Here is a 20,863-nt window from a genome sequence, read left to right as displayed (position 1 = left end):
GTACTGTCTCTTTAAGAAAAAACTTCAACCCCCTAGTTCACCACCTAAAAGGTCCCCATAGGCTTTCCTAAGTTTTTTTGATCGAAGGATATTCCTTCGATCGTTGGATTAAAATCCTTTGAATCGTTCGATTCGAAGGATTTTATCGTTCGATCGAAGGAATAATCCTTCAATCGTTCGATCGCACTATTTGCGCTAAAATCCTTCGACTTCGATATTCGAAGTCGAAGGATTTTAATTCCCAGTCGAATATCGAGGGTAATTAACCCTTGATATTCGACCCTTTGTGAATCGGCCCCTGTATGTTACCTATTGATTAAATCTTGTGAGCTATTTATATACACCATCAATGAACAATATCAGCAGAATACTTTATCTTAGAGTTTTGCCATGTACAATATTAATATTTTTTGTTGAGTTGTATTTCAATATCCTCCAATGGTCTTTATTAATCAGATTAAGAACCAATGCATGTTCCATGAAAATGATATAATATGGATGGGCTAAACTGTTAATACTGTGAGTGATTTGGAGAAGAAAAATAATTTAAATGTGTGAACTGCAGTATTAGAAACAGGTTTATCATACCTGTATCTTTACATTATTAAATTCATCACTTACTGTGATATTATCTAGTATATACTATTATTGTAATGATTTTACTTTACTTTCTTTTTGGAAGTCTTGCTTTCTAATGGTGAATGTGGCATAATGATCTTTGCCACGAGGTGTTAGATTATTAAACTATATAACTACTACTATAACGTTAGTAACTTTATGAAGCAAAGAATTTGATGAATGTCTGTTTTACCCACATTTTATTTGCTGTGAATGGGAAAGAAAACTGATATGAAATCTGTCTTAACATTACAAATAGATTTATATCTGTCATTGTTTCCAATTAAAATTACTTTAGCTGTAAACTAATAATACTAACTTCTTGAGGAGAAGCAGATATGCAATTTATAAAAATCCTCATTTCGAAAGCATTTAATCCTTATTAACATAATGCAATCTTACATTTGTATTGGTTGATTTTGCTTCTGTTGTACTTTCCAGAACCCTTGGGCATTAATCATTTACTGTGTGATAAATCTTTGTTAAAACATGACAAAAGCATACTGAAAGGAAAGCAAATGTAGTGTATTGCTGCTTTAGTTATCTTGGTTGGTGAAAATGTTTTAAATTTGCAGCAAAAATATATATACAGTAGCTACATGTTCTATTCTTTTGTATGTATATATTATATATTATATTTATACAAGTATGGGACCTATTATCCAGAATGACACGGACCTGTGGTTTTCCAGATAAGGCATCTTTCTGTAATTGGTAATAATATCCATACATTTAGGGGGTTATTTATCAAAGCTCAAGTTTGTGAGGTATGTGAGGTTTTTTTCTACCTCGAATAAACTCATAAACATGTTTGCTTACTTATGAAAAAATCTAAATGTAAAAAACTCAAATCAATGTAATTGGGGGGAAAAACTTTAATACTCGAAATTTATTGAATTTTCGAGCACAAACCACTGAGTTTTTTCAATCCTGAAAATTGATTTTAAATTACTTATTACTTAAACTACTTAAAACTACTTAAAACACAAATTTTCCAGGAAAAACACAACTCAACCTTTAATAAATAACCCCCTAAGTCTACTTAGGGGCCCATTTACTAAGGGTCGAAGTGAATTTGCGAATTCAAAAACTAGGGGCCCATTTACTAAGGGTCGAAGTGAATTTGCGAATTCAAAAACTTCGAATTTCAAAGTAATTTCTGTGTACTTTGACCATCGAATAGGCCAAAATTCGATTTGAATTGAAAAAACTTTGACTTGGAAAATCGAAGTACTGTCTCTTTAAAAAAACTTCGACTTCGACACTGTCCACCTTAAACCTACCGAATTGCTGTTTAGCCTATGGGGGACCTCTTACAACCTTTCTGAGTGTTTGGCTAAGGTTTGAGTAGTCGAAGTATTTTTTTTGTAAAATCGTTCGATTCCAACTATTTAATCGATCGATCGACCGATTTTTACTTCGATCTATTTTACTTTTTTATTTGAATAAATAAAATAATGAAGAGACAGTGACACCCAATGTAATTCTGAATATCACAGAAATCTGCTTTTTGACAGAGCTGCAGCCACTATTAGGACAACATAATCCATAAAAATTACAAATATTTAACTCACAGCCTTTTAGCTTTTTTCATCAGCTCTCCCAGTTGTACTTGCTAACTCACAGTTACTGTGCCACTGTGGCTAATGGAGCATGCCTGTGTATATATATATATATATAAATATATATCCAACTACTTTTGGTGATTAAACATATTTGTAAAGAGTAATCATGTCTTCTTGCAAGCTCCTCTTCTCCAGAGATAGCATCATTTGGCAGAAGTTTAACTAGTGTGTGCTCCATCTATATTATACAAGAAGTTAGTGTAGAAATGCATATTAGTATCAAAAAGTAACGAGTTTTATCATTGAGATGGGGCATCACTGTAGCTTTAAAAGGATGACCCACAACAGATTTTTTACTTTTATTGTTATATATGGATAGGAGAAGGCCTTGAAAACCATTTCTTATGTTCAGTCTCAAAAAGTTTGTTTAAGAATTACTCCTCTCGATCTTAACTCCTGAAGTCATAGAAGGGCATTGCTATCCAAATATTTTAAACAGACTTCCATCCCTATGGACATTCAAACTGAAAGACTGATTTGGTAAAGAAAGTGATTCATTTAGAGGGGTTGTTCCCCTTTAAATTGACTTTTTGTATTTAGAGAGCAATATTCTGAGACAATTTGTAATTGGTTTTCAATTTTTATTTGTGGTTCTTGAGTTATTTAGCTTTTTATTTGTAATTTTAGCAATCTGGTTGCTAGGGTGCAAAATAACCCTTGCAACCATGCCCTGATTTGAATAAGAGACTGGAATCTGAATAGAAAGATGAGTGGTGATGGGCGAATTTGGGGTGTTTCGCCGTAAAATTCGCGAATTTTGTGGGACGTTTCGGCGGAAAATTCACGAAACGGCACCGGCGTCTAGTTTTTGACGCCGGTGTCAGTTTTTGACACAACTTTTTTTTTTTTGACGTCGCCGAATTTTCGCAACGGTTTCCTAAATTCGCCCATCACTAAAGATGAACAATAAAAAGTATCAATAACAATACATTTGTAGCCTTGAAGAGCATTTGTGTTTAGATGGGGTCAGTGACCCCCAATTGAAAGCTGGAAATAGTCAGAATAAGGCAACTAATTGAAAAACTATAAAAAAGAAAAATGTAGGCCACTTGAAAAGTTGCTTAGAAATAGCCACTCTATACATACGAATAGTTAACTCAAAGGTAAACCACCCCTTTAAAGCTTACAAAAAGTTTTTTTTATTGTAAGCGACTAAACAAGAAAAATGTTCTATGTATCCTCTATAGATTGACTCATCATAAGCATACACGGCTCCCAGGTGTAGGCAATAATGCAAATGAAACAAGCTTTAATGGTACATTGTACATCTTTTTTTCATATATCTTTTCATTAAAGTTTTTTCTTTTTTTCACAGTACAATACTGTACAAGAGTCAAATTTGTGAAGGCATTTTACATCTTAACATGGTGCAACACACATATACTAAACGTGGTCGTCCATGTACTGATATAGTTGTTTAACTTTTCATAACCAGCAAAAAGTAAGTTTACAAAATGAACAAAAACATTGGCTTCCATTCAGTAACCTAGCTGAGTAAATTCCTATTTACAATCAGACAGCTTCTACACTTGCTCAAAACAGAAATAAATAACAGAATATACAATAAAAAGTTGCAAGTATATTTCTTCAGTTTCCCCCAGGTCTTTCTTCTCTGACAAAGTGAAAGGTTAGAATTAATGTCACTTTGGGAAATAAATAGGTCTTGTCATTTTGGTGTAGGAGAGCAGAAGCAAAGCTTTCAATAAACCTGAGATCTAGACCCAGGGAAATAATGGACTAGATTACCCTTGGGAGAACAAAGTGTGCAGTTCCCTTGTTGTGAGTAGCAGTGATTCGGCTTCCAAAACTTGTAACATATAAAGAAATCAAGGCTTTATACTTGGACTTAAGTATTTTTATATGGTTGTATAGTTTCTTCTTGATCTTGTATTTATGCATATTGCAATTATACTGATTCTAATTGTCTTCTGATTTAATATAATATGATAGCTCTATTTGGGAAAAAAAACGTCAAAAACCTTAGAGGCTTTTTAAAAAAATGACAAGGGTTAATTAAAGCCAGAGTACACATTGTAAATGCCAACCGATTACAAAAACTGCCATATGAAGGGCTTACTTGCCGCACAACCTAGAAACTAGGTTGCTGACTGTCAGGAACCTGATTGCCACCTGCTGTAGTTCTAGTTTCTAGCCAACCTGAGTTTTAAGTACCCTATCTATTAATTTCATATGTGCTGTTAACCTTTCATTTGTTACATATTTCAGGCCTTGTGCTTAGAATGGGAATTCTTTGTTATTTTATTTGATAAAAGTTATAAAGTCAAGGTTGAAAAACTACTTATATTTATTGGTATTACCCTTTTGTAATGGCTGTCTTCATCCTAGTGTACTGGATGGCATCACTCATGACGGCATTAAGTATTTGTATACCACAATCTTGGCTTTTGTAATAGTCATTTACAGCTGGCTGTTTTCAGACAATAACAATGCACCTGTATAACTGTAATAAGAAGTGTTATGGTATGTCATGGTATACCTGGTGGCCAATATGATAAAAGAGGTTTGCTTAATGTGTAATTGCTGGTCACAGAAACACATATATTTTGTTATCTGACCATTCAATCAATTTTGATAAAAAAAAAAAATCGTCCTTACTGATCGCATGACTTGGTAATTGTATTGTCTCATCCACTGACTCTGAAGTACATTTCAACTAAGTAATCTTTAGTCACTTAGGCCAACTGGCATTAATTTTGCTGAGGAGTGGTGAGGTGAATGTCTGAGGGGTTCAGAGTGTATGCGGCAAACTTTAGTCTGCTCCCTGAGCATGCATCTGTTTTCATATTGTCAGCTCACTGGCCTCTATATGACACATTTTCAGCTATATCAACTCATTAAGTTAAAGAGTGGGGTTGATCAGTTTCTTCTACATTGCTTATTTAGGAGGCAATGAAGATTTACACCACAAAGAAATTACTTTTGTAGGGGACTGATAAAATAGTTGCCCTTTAGTCAGACAAACCCCTAAGGTTTGGTCAGTGGGCCCTAGTCTAAAGTCCAGACAGCTAAGGGGGTACTTAGCATAGCTGGGAAGTGGCTTCTCCATCCTGGGTTAAAGTATTATCCTGGCAGTTCAAACTGGCCAGAGGGTATTAGTATTGAAGGTATGTAAGCTGGAGTACACATGAGTCCTTTCTGAGAGATTTCACCCTGAGCAGGCGGGGGAACAAGATTAAAACATAAGTAACCTAAGTTAAGTACAGTTGGTCCTAGAAAGTGTTATGATAGACACGTAACATGTTCACTACACTAACTACTAGGTCACACTAGGTATGACCAATAGCAGTAGGACTAGCTAGTAAGCAGCCTTAGCTCCATTGAGAAGATTTGAATCCTGGATTCAATACTGTAGAGACATAGGGGCACATTTACTAAGGGTCGAATAATGGAGGGTTAATAAACCCTCGAATTCGACCCTCGAAGTAAAATCCTACGAATTCGAATATCGAATTCGAAGGATTTACCGCAAATCCTATGATCGAACGATCAAAGGAAAAATCGTTCGATCAAATGATGAAATCCTTCGAATCGAATGATTAGAAGGATTTTAATCGATCGATCAAAGGATTTTTCTTCGATCCAAATAACCTTACAAAAGTGATAGGAAAGGTCCCCATAGGCTAACATTGTATCTCGGTAGGTTTAAACTGCCAAAGTACAGTATGTAGTCGAAGTTTTTTTTAAAGAGACAGTACGATTTTTAGTTCAAATCGTTCATATCAAAGTCATAGTCGAAGGTCATAGTAGCCTATTCGATGGTCTAAGTACCCACAAAAATACTTTGAAATTCGAAGTTTTTTACTTTGAATCCTTCACTCGAGCTTAGTAAATGTGCCCCTAAGTGTACAGACCTAGGGACTAGAGGGGTTTGCCTAGGTTCCACTTGAGAGGAATCCTGAAATCTGGGGGGTGTCACTTGCGAGTTTTATATAATCCACTGTCCATTGTCTAACCCAGTGATCCCAACCAGTAGCTCGTGAGCAACATGTTGCTCTCCAACCCCTTGGATGTTGCTCCCAGTAGCCTCAAAGCAGGTGCTTATTTTTGAATTCCAGGCTTGGAGGCAAGTTTTGGTTGTATAAAAACCAGGTACATTGCCAAACAGAGCCTCAATGTAGGTTAATAACCCACATAGGGGCTACCAAATGGCCAATCACAGCACTTATGTGGCACCCCAAGAACATTTTTCATGCTAGTGTTGCTCCCCAACTCCTTTTACTTCTGAATGTTGCTCACAGGTTCAAAAGGTTGGGGATCCCTGGTCTAACCCTAAGGGGCAAAGCCTTCATTATTGAGTTCAAGAACCCTTGACACCCATTTATTGAATTATACAGGGGAAGTATAGTTCAGCAGGCCCTTACATGAAGATTAAAGGGGTTATTTATAAAAACTCACATTTATCTCATCTTTTTATTAAAACAAGCAAACCAAACTCTCATCCATGATTTTATCTTATGAATCAATAAAATAACTTGAAAAATCTAGCAAAAACTTGAATCACTCAAACTTTTCAGATGTCTGAATTGCTTGATTTTTTGGGGTTATCACCTGAAGGCCCTGAATTTTTCGGATTATCGGACAAAACCCAATGTAGATCACAATATCTTCAAATTATAAAAGGGATCTGTCGTTGATTTCTACATGACCTCGGCAGGTTTTTGGATTTGTATTTGAACTTTTAGTACCTAGTAAAAAAACCTTGAGCAGAAAAATTTGAGGTTTAGTAAATAACCCCCTAAGAGTCACATGAATAGTGTGTTGGTAAAGCTGTGGTAAAGGTGCCCCCATTTAACTATAGCCTAACAATTTGGAGCAGATTTATTACGAGTCAAAATGAAATTTATGGTCAAAACTATCAAATTCGACTAGGTAATTATCCAAACGATTTTTTAAAAATTCTAAATCGATTTTCAAGATTTATCATACTCTGGCACTTTGAATTCAAATTTGACTATTCGCTACCTAAAACCTGCAAAACTGCTGTCAATGGGAGAGCTCCAGGGATCAGTTTGGATTTGTTTGCAGCCTTCCTGACATTTGAGTTTGATCGAATTCGGTGTTAAATTAAAGTGATCCAAGTTGGAAAAATTCAATTTTAATAATAAATTTTGACTAGTCGAATTTTGAATTTATGGGAGTTTAAGAAAACTAAACATGAATTCAAAATTCGACCCTTGATAAATGTCCTTCTTTATATGCTTAAAAATTGATCAGTATCTGAAAAATTCTATTACAGGTATGGGAACTGTTATCCAGAATGCTAGAAATTTAAATTTAAATAGACCCTGTGAAATATGGCCTTCCCGTAATTTTGAGCTTTCTGAATAACGGGTTTCCAGATAATGGACCCCATACCTGTATATGGAATAAAATGGTCAACATATTGCAGGAACCAAGTATATGGGCTGCTAGCCCTAGGGATCTTGGGGTACGTTTTAGCGAGCAATATTGCTTAAAGAATACAATACTTCTGTTGGTGGACTACTGACCCAGGATGGTTTAACTATTGATAATTTGTTAAATATTGTAAATATTCTGTGTTAATATAGCCCAGAAAAGTAAATTGTGGTTTAGCAACAGTGTTTAGATTATATTTGAAATAACTAATGGTGCCACAGATGGTATTACCATAACACTATTAAGGCTGTTTCCTGCAGTATATGTGGATATGGAAAGTTTGTTGGATAAGGAAATAATTGATAGGGTTTTAAGAGATTGTAGTATACTACTGTATATTTAAGTATATATATTTAAGTGTATGCTAATGTATGTTAAGTATATATGTTTATAAAAATGAAATAATAGTTTACATGTATCTGCTCATATTGTAACTAAAACAAATCCTTCAATTCAATGACCTGTGTGCCTAGGCATAAAAAGTTTGCATGTGACTGAAACGCTGGTTATATATTTACATACAGTAAGGTGTTTATGTGAAATCAGTGTTGTTGGTATTCCTGTGATGTGCAGTTATACATATTATTCAAAAATAGAATTGTGCTGCCACTATGTCAGTTGTGAAACAAGCATTTATGGTGCAAGTGAGAAATGTTTACAGAGATTCTTGACAGAAGATTCATCTCACACTTCATTGAACAGCTGTGATAACAACTTGAAAAATGTCTTAGTGGTATGGACAATTCATTGACTTGGCAATTTAAACCTGCACCTATTTGTTTTCAGAATCCAGAAAGTGACAAGAAAGACTGACAATGTTTGAAGGCATGAATAACTGAAGGTAAAATACTGAGAACCAAATCGCTGGAGAGTCCAGTCTGAGCACATAAGCTGAGGGTCCATTGCTGGTCATTGAAAATTGACCAAGGAAAGTGGGAAAGAGCAGTAAAAGATCATAGAATATATGTTCTGTGTGAAAGGACAACATGTAGTCAACTGAGCCAGTGTGAGCAGAGATGGTTTAGGATGTGGACGGATAATAATACAAATTTAACCCTAATTCTTGAGTTATCTATTCTCTTGTGAGGATTTAGGGAAAGCACATGTACTGAGATTGAATGTGAATTTATTTAACATTGAATCTATGACCTAATGTACATGGGAATGTGGAAACTCCAGCTTTGTATCAACATGGTGAAGATTTACAACCAATTGGATATTTACTCATTTTTCCAACTGCACTAGATTAAGGGGAAGTTCACATTTTGTCCCTATTGAAATGCTTTTACTATTACAAAGTGAATGATTTACATGATGTCATTGTAAACAAAATGTTTTATTTTTGTGTTTGTAATACACCCCCATTCATTTTCAGAAATGGCCTTGTTTCTCTTGTATTATTCTGAGCAAAGAGAATTCACTCAAGTGATCACTGTACCGACATTGGGAACATTTCTACACATAAATCATGTCTCACGTAAAGCACCCTCTTTTTCAAAAATTAATTCCTGCACTCCCCTTAATAAGTTTGGTTGCCCTTTTATGAACTCTTTCACGTTCAGTTATGTCATTTTGATTCCCAATGTTTAAAACTGAATTTCATTCCCAAGATGAGGTCTACCAGTAATGTATTCATCTATTTATGCAAGGTCAGATTTTATTAGTCTTTGCAGCCTCTGCCTGACACTCTGCTGTCAGCAAATAATCCTTGGCTTTTTACCATTGCAGATTCTGCTATTTATTATCCTAATCTCTCTGTTGTACACACATACAACAATCTCTATATTACAAGCAAAGATTGATTTTTTTTGGTCCCAACACACTTTTAGAATTTGCACATAAATACTGTGCAAATGAAGTGGGCCTAAAACTGAACAAGAAACAACCTGAACAATAGAACACATTTTGTATTATAGCTATCCTGCAACATTTCAAATACCTTTGACAAACTGAGGGGATTCCTGAGGCATTTAATGTGATGTGTAATGTGAGTTCCTGTAACTTTTATTATTATATAAGAATTATATATAAAATTATATTTTTACATACTAATGTGATTATTTATAAAAATTGTGCTATTTGCTGTGTAAAAAATCTTGAAAAGTAAAAAGTGGCACAGGGATGGCGCCATTGCAAGTGAAAGGGGTTATATAAAGTTATACAATTTTGCTAACTACACCAGTCAACTGCACCAATTTTACACATGCATTTCCAAGGTACTGTAGAAAAATTGCGTAAATTTTGGTGTAATTCTAGCGTGCTACTTCTATACAATATATACATTTGGAATTATTCTGCAAGGGGAAACTCTAAGGTCTTTACCCCAATTGTATGCATTTTTGTGGGTAAAATGTTTACATGTTTATATGTCTTTGAAATGAGAATTAAAGCTTAACTAAAGAAGTCGGGCAGAAATGTTGTAGATTATGTTGTGGGTTTCTAAACCAACCCAAGACAACCACAGCCCTTCAGCAGCCCTTTTGTGCCTCCAGAGAAGCCCCAGTAGCTCCCCATCTTCTTTTCCTCTTATTCACTGCACATGATCTGTGCTGCTGTCAGTTACTGAGCCTACTGAGACTGATGCACAAGATACTGAAAAAAAATTATATATATATATATATATATATATATATATATATATATATATATATATATATATATATATATATATATATTTATATCATATTATATCCTTTTCTTACCCACACAGTGGAAAACGATATGAAATTCGTCACAGGTTGACCTGTACTTCTGAGTTTGTTGTATATTGTATAGTATGCCCATGTGGCCTCTGCTATGTTGGAAAGTGTGTAACGACATTCCAGATGCGAATGAACAATCACCGCTCAGCGATACGTGCGACTCTAGCCACATGTAAAGCGGATACTCCTTTAGCCAGACACTTGATGGGGTGCAAACATCCATTACCCTCTTTACGTGCAATTTTGATTGACCATATTCCACCTCTAAACAGAGGGGGTAATAGATCGAAACTCCTATTGCAACGAGAAACAAAGTGGATGCGGACCCTCGACACAGTAGCACCCAGAGGACTAAATGAAATGTACTCTCTAGCTAGCTATCTTTGAGTAGTCAAGTGGACGCGGATCCTTGATATATAGCACCTAGAGGACTAAACTAAGTATATTCTTTAGCTAGCTATTTTTCAGTAGATTTATGTGATACAGCTATTTCTAACACAAATAATTAGGAAACAGGCTAAGTTGTTACAATGATGTTTATTTGAAACTGTTTGGATACAGAGTTTCCGAGTCTTATTGAGTTTAAACGGTTTTAGATGTCACATTTGATACACTAAAATGATACATGTTCACTGAAGGGTTTCATTGAGAGTTATACACACTATGAAATAATATACTCATTTTATTTGTGTTTGGTATATGGCCTTTGTAGGGCCTTATAACATAATGGTTTTAATAGTCACTTTTTAATAGATTGGTCTTAGTAGATATTTAATAGTACTGAGTGGATCCTTTTTCATACTTAATATATGCGAATAGGTGGATACCTTTTAGTTCACATGTGTAGTGTTTTAAACATTGACAAGTTGATTGGATATGAGATTGATTTAATGGTTTGCTTCACTTCCTGTTTTGTCATCCTGACGACGGCTCCATGTGAGTCGAAACGCGTTGATGCACCATGCACTTATAAAAGCCTTTTGATATACATTTGAGGATCTAATGCCGTGAGTGCTTTCACTGGACTGATGTTTATGAATTTGGTTAGCACCCGGCCCCTAACTATATAAATGGCGAGTGCCGATTTTCGATATATATATATATATATATATATATATATATATATATATATATATATATATATATATATATATATATATATATATATATATTGCGGGATGCCGGCACAGCTCGTATGACAGGTGATTGAAATAAACACCTGTGAGTGCAAGCCTCCTTCTATACTATCTATATACTGTATATATATATATATATATATATCATTTCTCAAAAATATGGATGCACATTGGGATTTATCCGTAAAAAATCTTCACCTTTATTTAATCCATCATTAAAAGAAAGCAGGCCAATGTTTTAAAATCTCAATAAATAGTTAAAAACATATTGGTTAACCAATCAGTATACAGCCTCACTATGATGCATGACATCACAGAAACTCCCTCGCAGACTAGGGGAATTTAAAATGAAATTATCAGCTGTCATTGCAACAAAGTATCAGAGAATTATATAATGTATCCCTTCAATCTATACTTACTATAATATACTCAATCTTACTGCAGAGTACCTTATCTTTGATTCAAAAAACATGAAAAAGAACAATATTCATTTAAACCACATGGTGAAAGGGTATTTTGTTTTCTTATCCAAAAAACTTCTCTTTGTTATAGTGCCCTTGATCTGTCACCTCCTGTATGCAAAGGAGGAACATGGTCTATTACTAAATATTTAAATGTAGGGAGTCTGTGGCCCATCTCTAAAAAATGTTTAGCCACTGGTTTTTGAGTTTTACCATCCCTAAATGCCGTACTTACTGCCGATCTATGTCCAGCCATTCTCAGCCTCAATGTTAAATCTGTTTTCCCTACATACGAAATGCCACAAGGGCAAGTGACTAAATAAATCACGTGTGGTAGAAAAGGTGTGATGTCTTATGGAAAATCTTTCGCCTGTGTGAGTATGTGTAAAACTAGCCCCCGGGGTTATATATCTACACAAGGTGCAATTGGGTCACTGAAAACACCCCAATATAGCATTGGGAAGTCAACTGTTGGTTACCTTTTAGTAACATTTTAGGGGATCATTTTTAACCAATATGTCTTTCAGATTAGTACCCCTCTTAAAACCCACCATTTGCAAATTTTGAATTTTTAAAGATACGTTACTGTCAGCCTTAACAATATTCCAATTGTGTTTGATGCTATTACATATTCCCTTAGAAGCATCATTATATGTGGTGCTAAAAATAATGTTCGGTTGCTAGGCGCTGCACCAGGACTAGGCATTCTTTCTTTGGCAATTGTAAGAGCTCAATTAAATATCTTAACAGGATAACCCTTTTGTCTAAACTGCAACCAAATCTCATTAATCTGTTTAGCTGTACCTTCTTCTTCTGAGTTGTTCCTTAATACCCTACAGAATTGTGAGATTGGTAAGGAACATTTAGTTGCCCAAGGATGATAACTCTTTTAATGCAGTAAGACATTTTTATCCATTTTCTTACTGTATAGGGTATATAACAAATGTGTTCCCTTACGGAACACTTGCACATCCAAAAAATGTACTTGCTTATTATGTATAGTGAAAGTAAATTTTACCGTTGTAGGTAACCTATTAAAGTGTTCTAATATGTTAGTGAAATCATTGATGGAGCCAAGCCATATAATCAGCATATCATGGATGAAGCATTTAAAAAATACAATTGTATCACCATATTTAACATTATATTTAAAAATGACAAACCCGTCACATGGGAGTATGAATCTTCCGAATCAGTAGCCCAAGTAGCACCAGAGCAGCTAAAGTTCTTGGGAATTAAATTTGGGTGGAATGACAATGATCTGCTACATTATGAAGAGAAGGTGGATGCTGGTTTGGCAAAAGTTCTACGTTGGAGATCTTGGAAGCTGACCTATAGGGAAAGACCTTTTTGATCCCATTATTTCTTTTTGTTGTTTGTGTGTTTCCCTTGCCAAAATCTCTCTATGCTTGCATCCAAAGTCTGTTCTTCCAGATGCTTTGGGGGAGCAGACTGAACCCAGTTAAAACAAGGGTTACATTTCTGCAGAGGAAAGAGGGAGGTTTAGGTATGATTTTTCCAATTGCCTTCTTTGGCACCATCTTCTTGAAATTCAAATTCGGGAATTTGGGTGAAAGGATGTGTTCTCTGTGGGAAAATTGTATCAGGTACTGGGTTTTGCCTTTTATCAGAGACTGGGTGGAGGACTGTAGATTGAAGGGGGTCCGGATGAGGGGGGGGTTAAGCAGCACATCTTTCTGGGGTTAAAACTTCTTAAGAAATGGAACTTGAAGTTTAGGGATATGGAAAATCTCCTTTTTTAAAAAACATTAAGCGGGGTGCAATGAGGTTGTGACCATAAAATTCACATAGACAAATACAAGAGTTCCTCTACACTCAACCCATTATCAATATATTAAGAACATTCAAACATTTTATGCCTTAAGCTACTAAAAATGCCTTCCCCTTTAAACAAAACAGGGATTGTTTGTCCATATATTGCAATATATTTAACTAAGTCAAAGTCATCCCCGATATGGCCAGTCCAACACTCAACTTACATTTGATTTCTTAAGAATTCAATAGCTTGATTATACATTTTACAAAAGTTTTACCTGCAACTTACTCACTGCTTTCAAAGTAAAACTCCCAAACCTGGTTGCCCTTTTATTAGCCACCTGTGGGACTACAGCTGGAAGCTATTGAATTCTTGATGAATCAGATGTAAGTTGACTGTAAGTTGAGTTTTGTTTAAAGAGGAAGGCATTTTTAGGAGCTTAAGGCACAAAATGTTTCCTTAATGTCCTTAATATATTCATAATGGGTTTGAGTGCAGAGGAGCTCTTGTATTCATCTACCTTTACACCCACAGAGTGCAAAGTGCAATTGTCTAATGCAATAGCCATGGTTTTTACTTACAATGCAGCTTACTTTCAAAAGCTGTTTTAGTAGCCAGGGCAAGTTGCTTCTGGCGTAGTCCTGGCTGATGTGTTTAAATTCATGCAATTGCTCTGTAGAATTCCAATGCATATAATTTTAAGCAAGAGGGTGAAGTGTGTGCCAACTCTTTTGACTCATTTGTGCTCAGCTTATTGTTGCAGACTGCTGCGACTGTCTAGTTCAGAAGTGGTGGTAACTCCAGGGATTACCTGTAGCAATAGGCATAGCAGCCTATTGATGCAAAAGGAAAGTACTGTAGCAGTAGTTAATATGTATAATAGATTTTGCAACACTAGGCAATTTTTACATAAAAAGGACATTGGCAAGAGATAAAGGCATATTTTTGCCGCTTTCTAGATCCAGTGTAGTAGACAGTGTAGTTTTCAACACCAGGCCATAGGAAAGATATCAATGAATAAAACGAATACAAATATATGGAACAAAAATGGTACACGTAATAGAGCAACTATACTACACTTTTAAGAAAGATTTTCAAATTTGGTTTTTGTTTACTTTAAACAATTTTATTTTACGCTGGAATATTTGCCAAGTGCATTTGAATCAATAGGTGACATTTTTTTCAGGCCCGGATTTATGGAAAGGCCACCAAGGCCCGGGCTACTGTGGCAGGATTTTAGGGGGTGGCATGCTGCCCAACCACACCCACATTGGTCCAAAAACACTGGGGATGCGCAGGAGATACATTTTTTTTTAATTTTCCGTGTGCCAATCCCCTATGTAACTCACAGCAATTTTTTCATGTGATCCACTTTTTTTTCTTATCCAAATGCATTAAAGTCAATGGTTGTTTTTTATTGTACTGACTTTTTTGTCTTGGCCACTTTTTTGTCCAAAAGCATTAAAGTCAATGGGCGGTTTTTCTTCTGGCGACTTTCTTATTTCGGTGACTTTTTTGTAGCAGCAAAATTTTCTGCGGCAAATTTTTTGCAGATGAAGGAATGTGGAATTCCACAAGCACTATCCATGCCTGGCGAAAAAATTTGCTCATACAATAACAATAGTTATAACAATAACTAATAAACAGATATACAGTCTCACTCACAAGTCACTGGCATGGGATGCTGAGAACAAACATAAACGCATATGCAGATTCCAAATATATCACTCAGTAGCTACATTGATGGCATAGTGCTGTTGATTTTTATGTCCATGTTTGTAAAAGCATACCATGCATCAATCAGAAATTCTAGAGCTTTACTATCCTCAAGCTATTTTCAAAATTCTGTCAGCCAAGGCCAAAGCCTATGTTATAGACTGCAAGCTGGCCAAGAGTAATGAGAGATATACAACATTCAGCACAATAATGCTCACTTGGATTGTCTGCTGTTGTAATCAGTCATTCTGAAGAATAACATATAAAAACTACTTTGGGCAACTATCTACAGTTTAATCACTCAGCCTATACTTTACATTGGTGAAGTATACCTCTCATCATCCTCAGCCAGTTGTCTTGGAGTGAAGTAAATCCATCAGCAGTAGCGAGGACAAAGACTTGATAAAAATGGAAGGATTGTGACCTTTGGAAAGTATGCTTGCTTACTAAATGTATAGGTGCAAATTCAGCTAACAGGGAAACAAAGCTTCATTCTATTATATCCCCTCTACAAGTTTGCTGTTCAGAGGAGGTAGTCTCATGGCATGCAACAGCAAATCAACTTTTATGCAACTCCAGGTATTCTGAAGGGTGGAAGAGGGGAGGCTACTTCAAAAAATCAGGCATACATTTTCAATGAAGCATGATTTTTAGTTGATTTAATGCATCAAACTGTACAAAGTCTTGTTACCAGTTTCAGTATTGTAAAATTGTCTTTCAAAATACTATTTCACTATTTAAATCACACCACCAAATCAAATGAATGCAACTGCTTATTAATTTAAATTAACAAGTCATATCTGCTTTTATTATATGCAGTATAAATGGTAGTGATGGGCGAATAAATTCGCGTCACAAATTTTCGTAATTTCCGATTTTTGTGTGAAAACCTTCAAATTTCACGATTTTTGAGTGAAATCCTTCAAATTTCACTATCTTTTAGTGAAATCCTTCAAATTTCATGATTTTTGAGTGAAATCCTTCAAATTTACTGATTTTTGAGTGAAATCCTTCAAATTTCACGATTTTTTAGTGAAAACCCTCAAATTTCACGATTTTTTGTGAAACGTCCGATTTTCATGATTTTTTTATGAAAACCTTCACATTTCATGATTTTTGAGTAAAATCCTTCAAATTTCAAGATTTTTGGGTAGAATCCTTCTAATTTCATGATTTTTGTGTAAAAACTTCTGATTTTCACGTTGTTTTCATAAAAACGTTCAAATTTCACGATTTTTTTGGGAACTTTCCAATTTCACGATTTTTCTAGAGGTCTAATAATTGCTTCAATATCATCCCTAAAAAAGCCCAAGATGCTTATTGTTCCTTTAAGTTTGCAATCAAAGGAATACCAGACAAATTATTAGTTATTTTGTAAGAATTGCTATCAAATATGTTGCCCATAATGGGACAAAGATGGCAGAAAATGTCTCTGAATTAGGACGTTTATAGGGTGCATCATGTTGTGTGCTAAGTGCAAAAAAAGGCCGCAATCACCCATTTTTGCACTTTTCCCACTGAGGGAGGCATGTAGGCAGGTGTCCTCCCCTCTAGCATGCAAAAGTTAGGGAGCAGAATGAGGAGAAGCCTGCATCAGGGTCCTGTACTGGCCAGAGAGTAAGGACATGGCTGCTTTCTGCAAAGAGCACCAGATGAGAGCAACACACCTGGGGGGGCACCTAAAATTATCAGTAAGGGGTGCACTCTTGTGCTCCTTACTGGTGTTCAATGTGCACCCCCAGGGTTGCGAATGCTCGTGTCTCTGCTCTGGGTAGCCACTTCCCTCTTGCCATGGCTAAATTAAAGGGAACTAGGTTCTCTATAAAACAGTGCCCTTTTTAGTTCTCCAAAGAAGATGCTGAAAATTCTAATTACACATACAAGACCAACACAACACCAGTGAAAATTCTACTTACCTGCACTACATCATCTTGCTATATGGTGAAATGTTGGCTTCATGGAATTATACTGTAATCAATCATCAAAATACTGTGATACTAACATTCTGTTTAAAGCATCTAGATCCAGTTGCAGGAAAAAAGACCATAAAACTGAATTCGGCAGATGGGAATTTGCAGAGAATTTCTGCGTTTCCTCACCAGCGAATAAATTTGCGAAACTGCCGCGAAAAGTCAAAAAAATGTGGGCGTGCGTCGGAAAAGTAGCTTGCATCAAAACCGTCGAGCAGCAACATTATTTGGACGCCCATTGACTTTAACGCCGGATAAAATTGACGCAACTGTCAGAATTGATGCGGGCATCAAAGTTCGCGTTTCACAAATTTTCGACGTTTACCGAATTTCACTGGAAATTCGTAAATATTTCAGCAAAGCAAAACGGGACAAATTCTCCCATTTACATAAACCACATAAAACCATATTTATGTATTTTAAATTTCATCATCAAATACATTTATTTGCATAGGGCCAAAAGATACTGTAAAATGGCAACAAGATGACAAATTAGCATTCTCACTTCTCTGTAATTAAGGTTTTGGTCATCCTCTTTAGATGATCTATAAATCTAAACCTTGTAGAAGTCTATTTAAGGTTTGTTTAAATGTTTGATATATATTAATTATATTCCTTTAATGATTACTGATATTAAATATGGATATAAATAGAGTGATACCACTGAAAAATTTGGCAAAATTTGCCAAAATTTCAGCAAATCTCAACAAATGCAATGGAGTAAGTAGGTGTTTTTTCAGTATGTTTTGTCTTGTGCCAAATGTGTTGGCGTCAGTAGGCATTTTTTTGTTACATCAAATGCATTGGAGTCAGTTGGCGTTTTTTTTCCTGCGGTTTATCTCACACTAAATTCTTTGGGTTCAAAAGGCATTTTTTTCATGTTCTTTCCTATATTTAAAACACAACTTTTTTCGGTGACACAAAACATGACAAAATTCTAGTTTACATTAGACAAAATAATTTGCTCATCTCTAGATTTAAAACATTTGAATATGTGTTTATTTTTTACATATTGTAAGTGTTTTCTCTACATATTAACATTTATTCTCTGCTCCGAGGTTTATTAGAAAGAGGCAATGATTTTTATACACATGTTTTTATTTGCCCTAAAAGTTCTTGCGTATGTTTGTTTTTGCAGTCATAAGCAAAACTGTGTGATTTATTAACAGTCAAGGCCAGGAAAAAAATCTAAATCACTTAGTCTAATTATAAATAGAACATTGCTAAGCATGGTACAGGGATGTGAGTTTATGTGAATAAGGGTTATATATTTCACACATGTTATTGTATTTTATGTGCATTAGTCTGCATTACTAATAATAATTAATGATAGCATGTCACACAGTGTAGGAGCCAGCTGTGAGTAAGATGCATATTGCAGTGAATACAGTTGCCCTCATTTAAAATGTTTTTTTCTTAAAAAAAAAAGAGAGAGAATAAATATAATTTAAGTGCAGTTATAGGAAACATCTGCTTTGCTCTGTAGATTTTAAATACCATGTACAGTCTTTGGGTTTGTATTTATTTTATCACTCAAGCATATTTAGTCATGTTAAAGTTACATCCTAAAAACAAAACCAAATTCATTGTTTCTATACCTTAAGTTTACATATTATAAGCAGGCTAGGCAGAGTAAAAATTAATAAAACAAATAATTGTTTTTAGAATTATACATAATTCTAGATACCTAATGGGTCACTAAATCTAAGGTACATTGTGGTAAAACACACACTTTGGGGCAGATTTATTAAGGTTTGAAGTGGAAATTCTAATTTGAACTTTCAAATTGGATTTTTGGTCAAAACTCACAAATTCAATTTGGAAATAATCCAAACTTGAATTTGAAATCGAGATTTATCATACTTGGACCCTGGGAACAATTCAAATGCTACTATTTGCCACCTTAAACCTGCAGCGTTCATGTAGAAGTCAATGGCAGAGGTCCAGTGACCCATTTGAAGATGTTAATAGCCTTCCTGACATTCAAGGTTTTTTTTTGGATAAAAAACTCGATTCAAGTTTAGTCTGATTTGATTTGAGTTTTCGGTTTGGTGATATTTGTTCGAGTTTTAGATATTCACGTTTTTTTCTTAAATAAGATACTATTCGAATTTCAAAGTCATTCGAGTTAATTCAAGATAAAACAAAACTCTAACATTCGACCTTTGATAAATCAGCCCCTTTGAATTGAAATTATATGTATTATTTAGGCATGCAATAAACCCTGCTAATATAAATCCCAAACAGTCCTCCTCGTGCCAGGAAATTTATGGAGCACAGGCAGAAATTGCGATGTACAAACAAAGTGCTCATCTGAATTGACACGTGTAGAGCAAATTTTGCACATTATGTAGGGTTCGGATGCAATCCGGCTAGGCTCTTGAATTCGGCCTAATCTTACTTTCAGTACAGAAATACATCTAAAATTTTTGTCGGAGTAAGTTTTTGTGGGGAGTGAAATGACCCGTCATATTGTGTCTGACCAGCAACTGAAAATTTTTTGGTGAAGTAAACATAGGCCATCATATGAGCTATCTAAAATGAACCTCTATATAAATCAAAGCTTATATAATAAATTTGTTAAAGGGTTGTAAGCGCTTCATAAAACTGCCCCAGCATGCAGACATGTAACTATAGAGGAAGCAAACCATGTGACAGATTGAAGTTGGGCAATTTGGGATTTATAAGATGGTTTTAAACAGTATATGTTTTTGAAAAATGTCTTCCCCAATTCCCGAAGTACTTTGCTGCTTGGGCCAGTAAAGTTCTAGTTACTCCACTGTCCCTAAGCCCCCTAGTATGCTGGGAGCCATAGTCTAACAATATCAGGGTTCTAAGTTTAAAGCAATGTTACCCATTTTCCCTTGTTCTCCAGGATCAAAGATACCACTAAAATGCAAAAGAATCCTTCAATGAGAACTCCATCTGATCTTTGTAACTTTGTCTCCATGTTCTTTCTGCATAGTTGGAAGCTTTTAATCACAGAACAGCTAAAGAGGAGAGTATCCTCCCTACAGTGTAATAGCATACAGCAAATACAATAATCATGTCCATATGTAAAGTAACAGCAAGTTTGATCTCCTGCAATTTATTAAATTTTTGGTCATGTTCTTTAAAGAACAAAGTCGTTCAGTAGGAATTAAGATTTTACCTACATAATACATAGACAGTTGTCGATTTCAAGCCAGTATTACAATCATCTCTGTATGCAATTTACAGTGGTGAATTCTCTTTCATCTGTTATTATTTGGTTAGAAGTGTTGTTATTGGTAAATTCGCTTGCATGCATAATTAAGTGTTTGACAGTGATGGTGATGAGTGAATCTGAACCCTTTCGATTCGCTGAAAATTCAAAAAACAGAAAAACAAAATTCCCAAAGTCAATGGACATTTTTCAAAGCATGCAACATTTTTTCTTACTATACATTAGAGTCTATGGG

This window comes from Xenopus laevis, chromosome 6L, assembly GCF_017654675.1.
Source record: "Xenopus laevis strain J_2021 chromosome 6L, Xenopus_laevis_v10.1, whole genome shotgun sequence".
Taxonomy (NCBI): domain Eukaryota; kingdom Metazoa; phylum Chordata; class Amphibia; order Anura; family Pipidae; genus Xenopus; species Xenopus laevis.
This window is presented reverse-complemented; position numbering follows the sequence as displayed.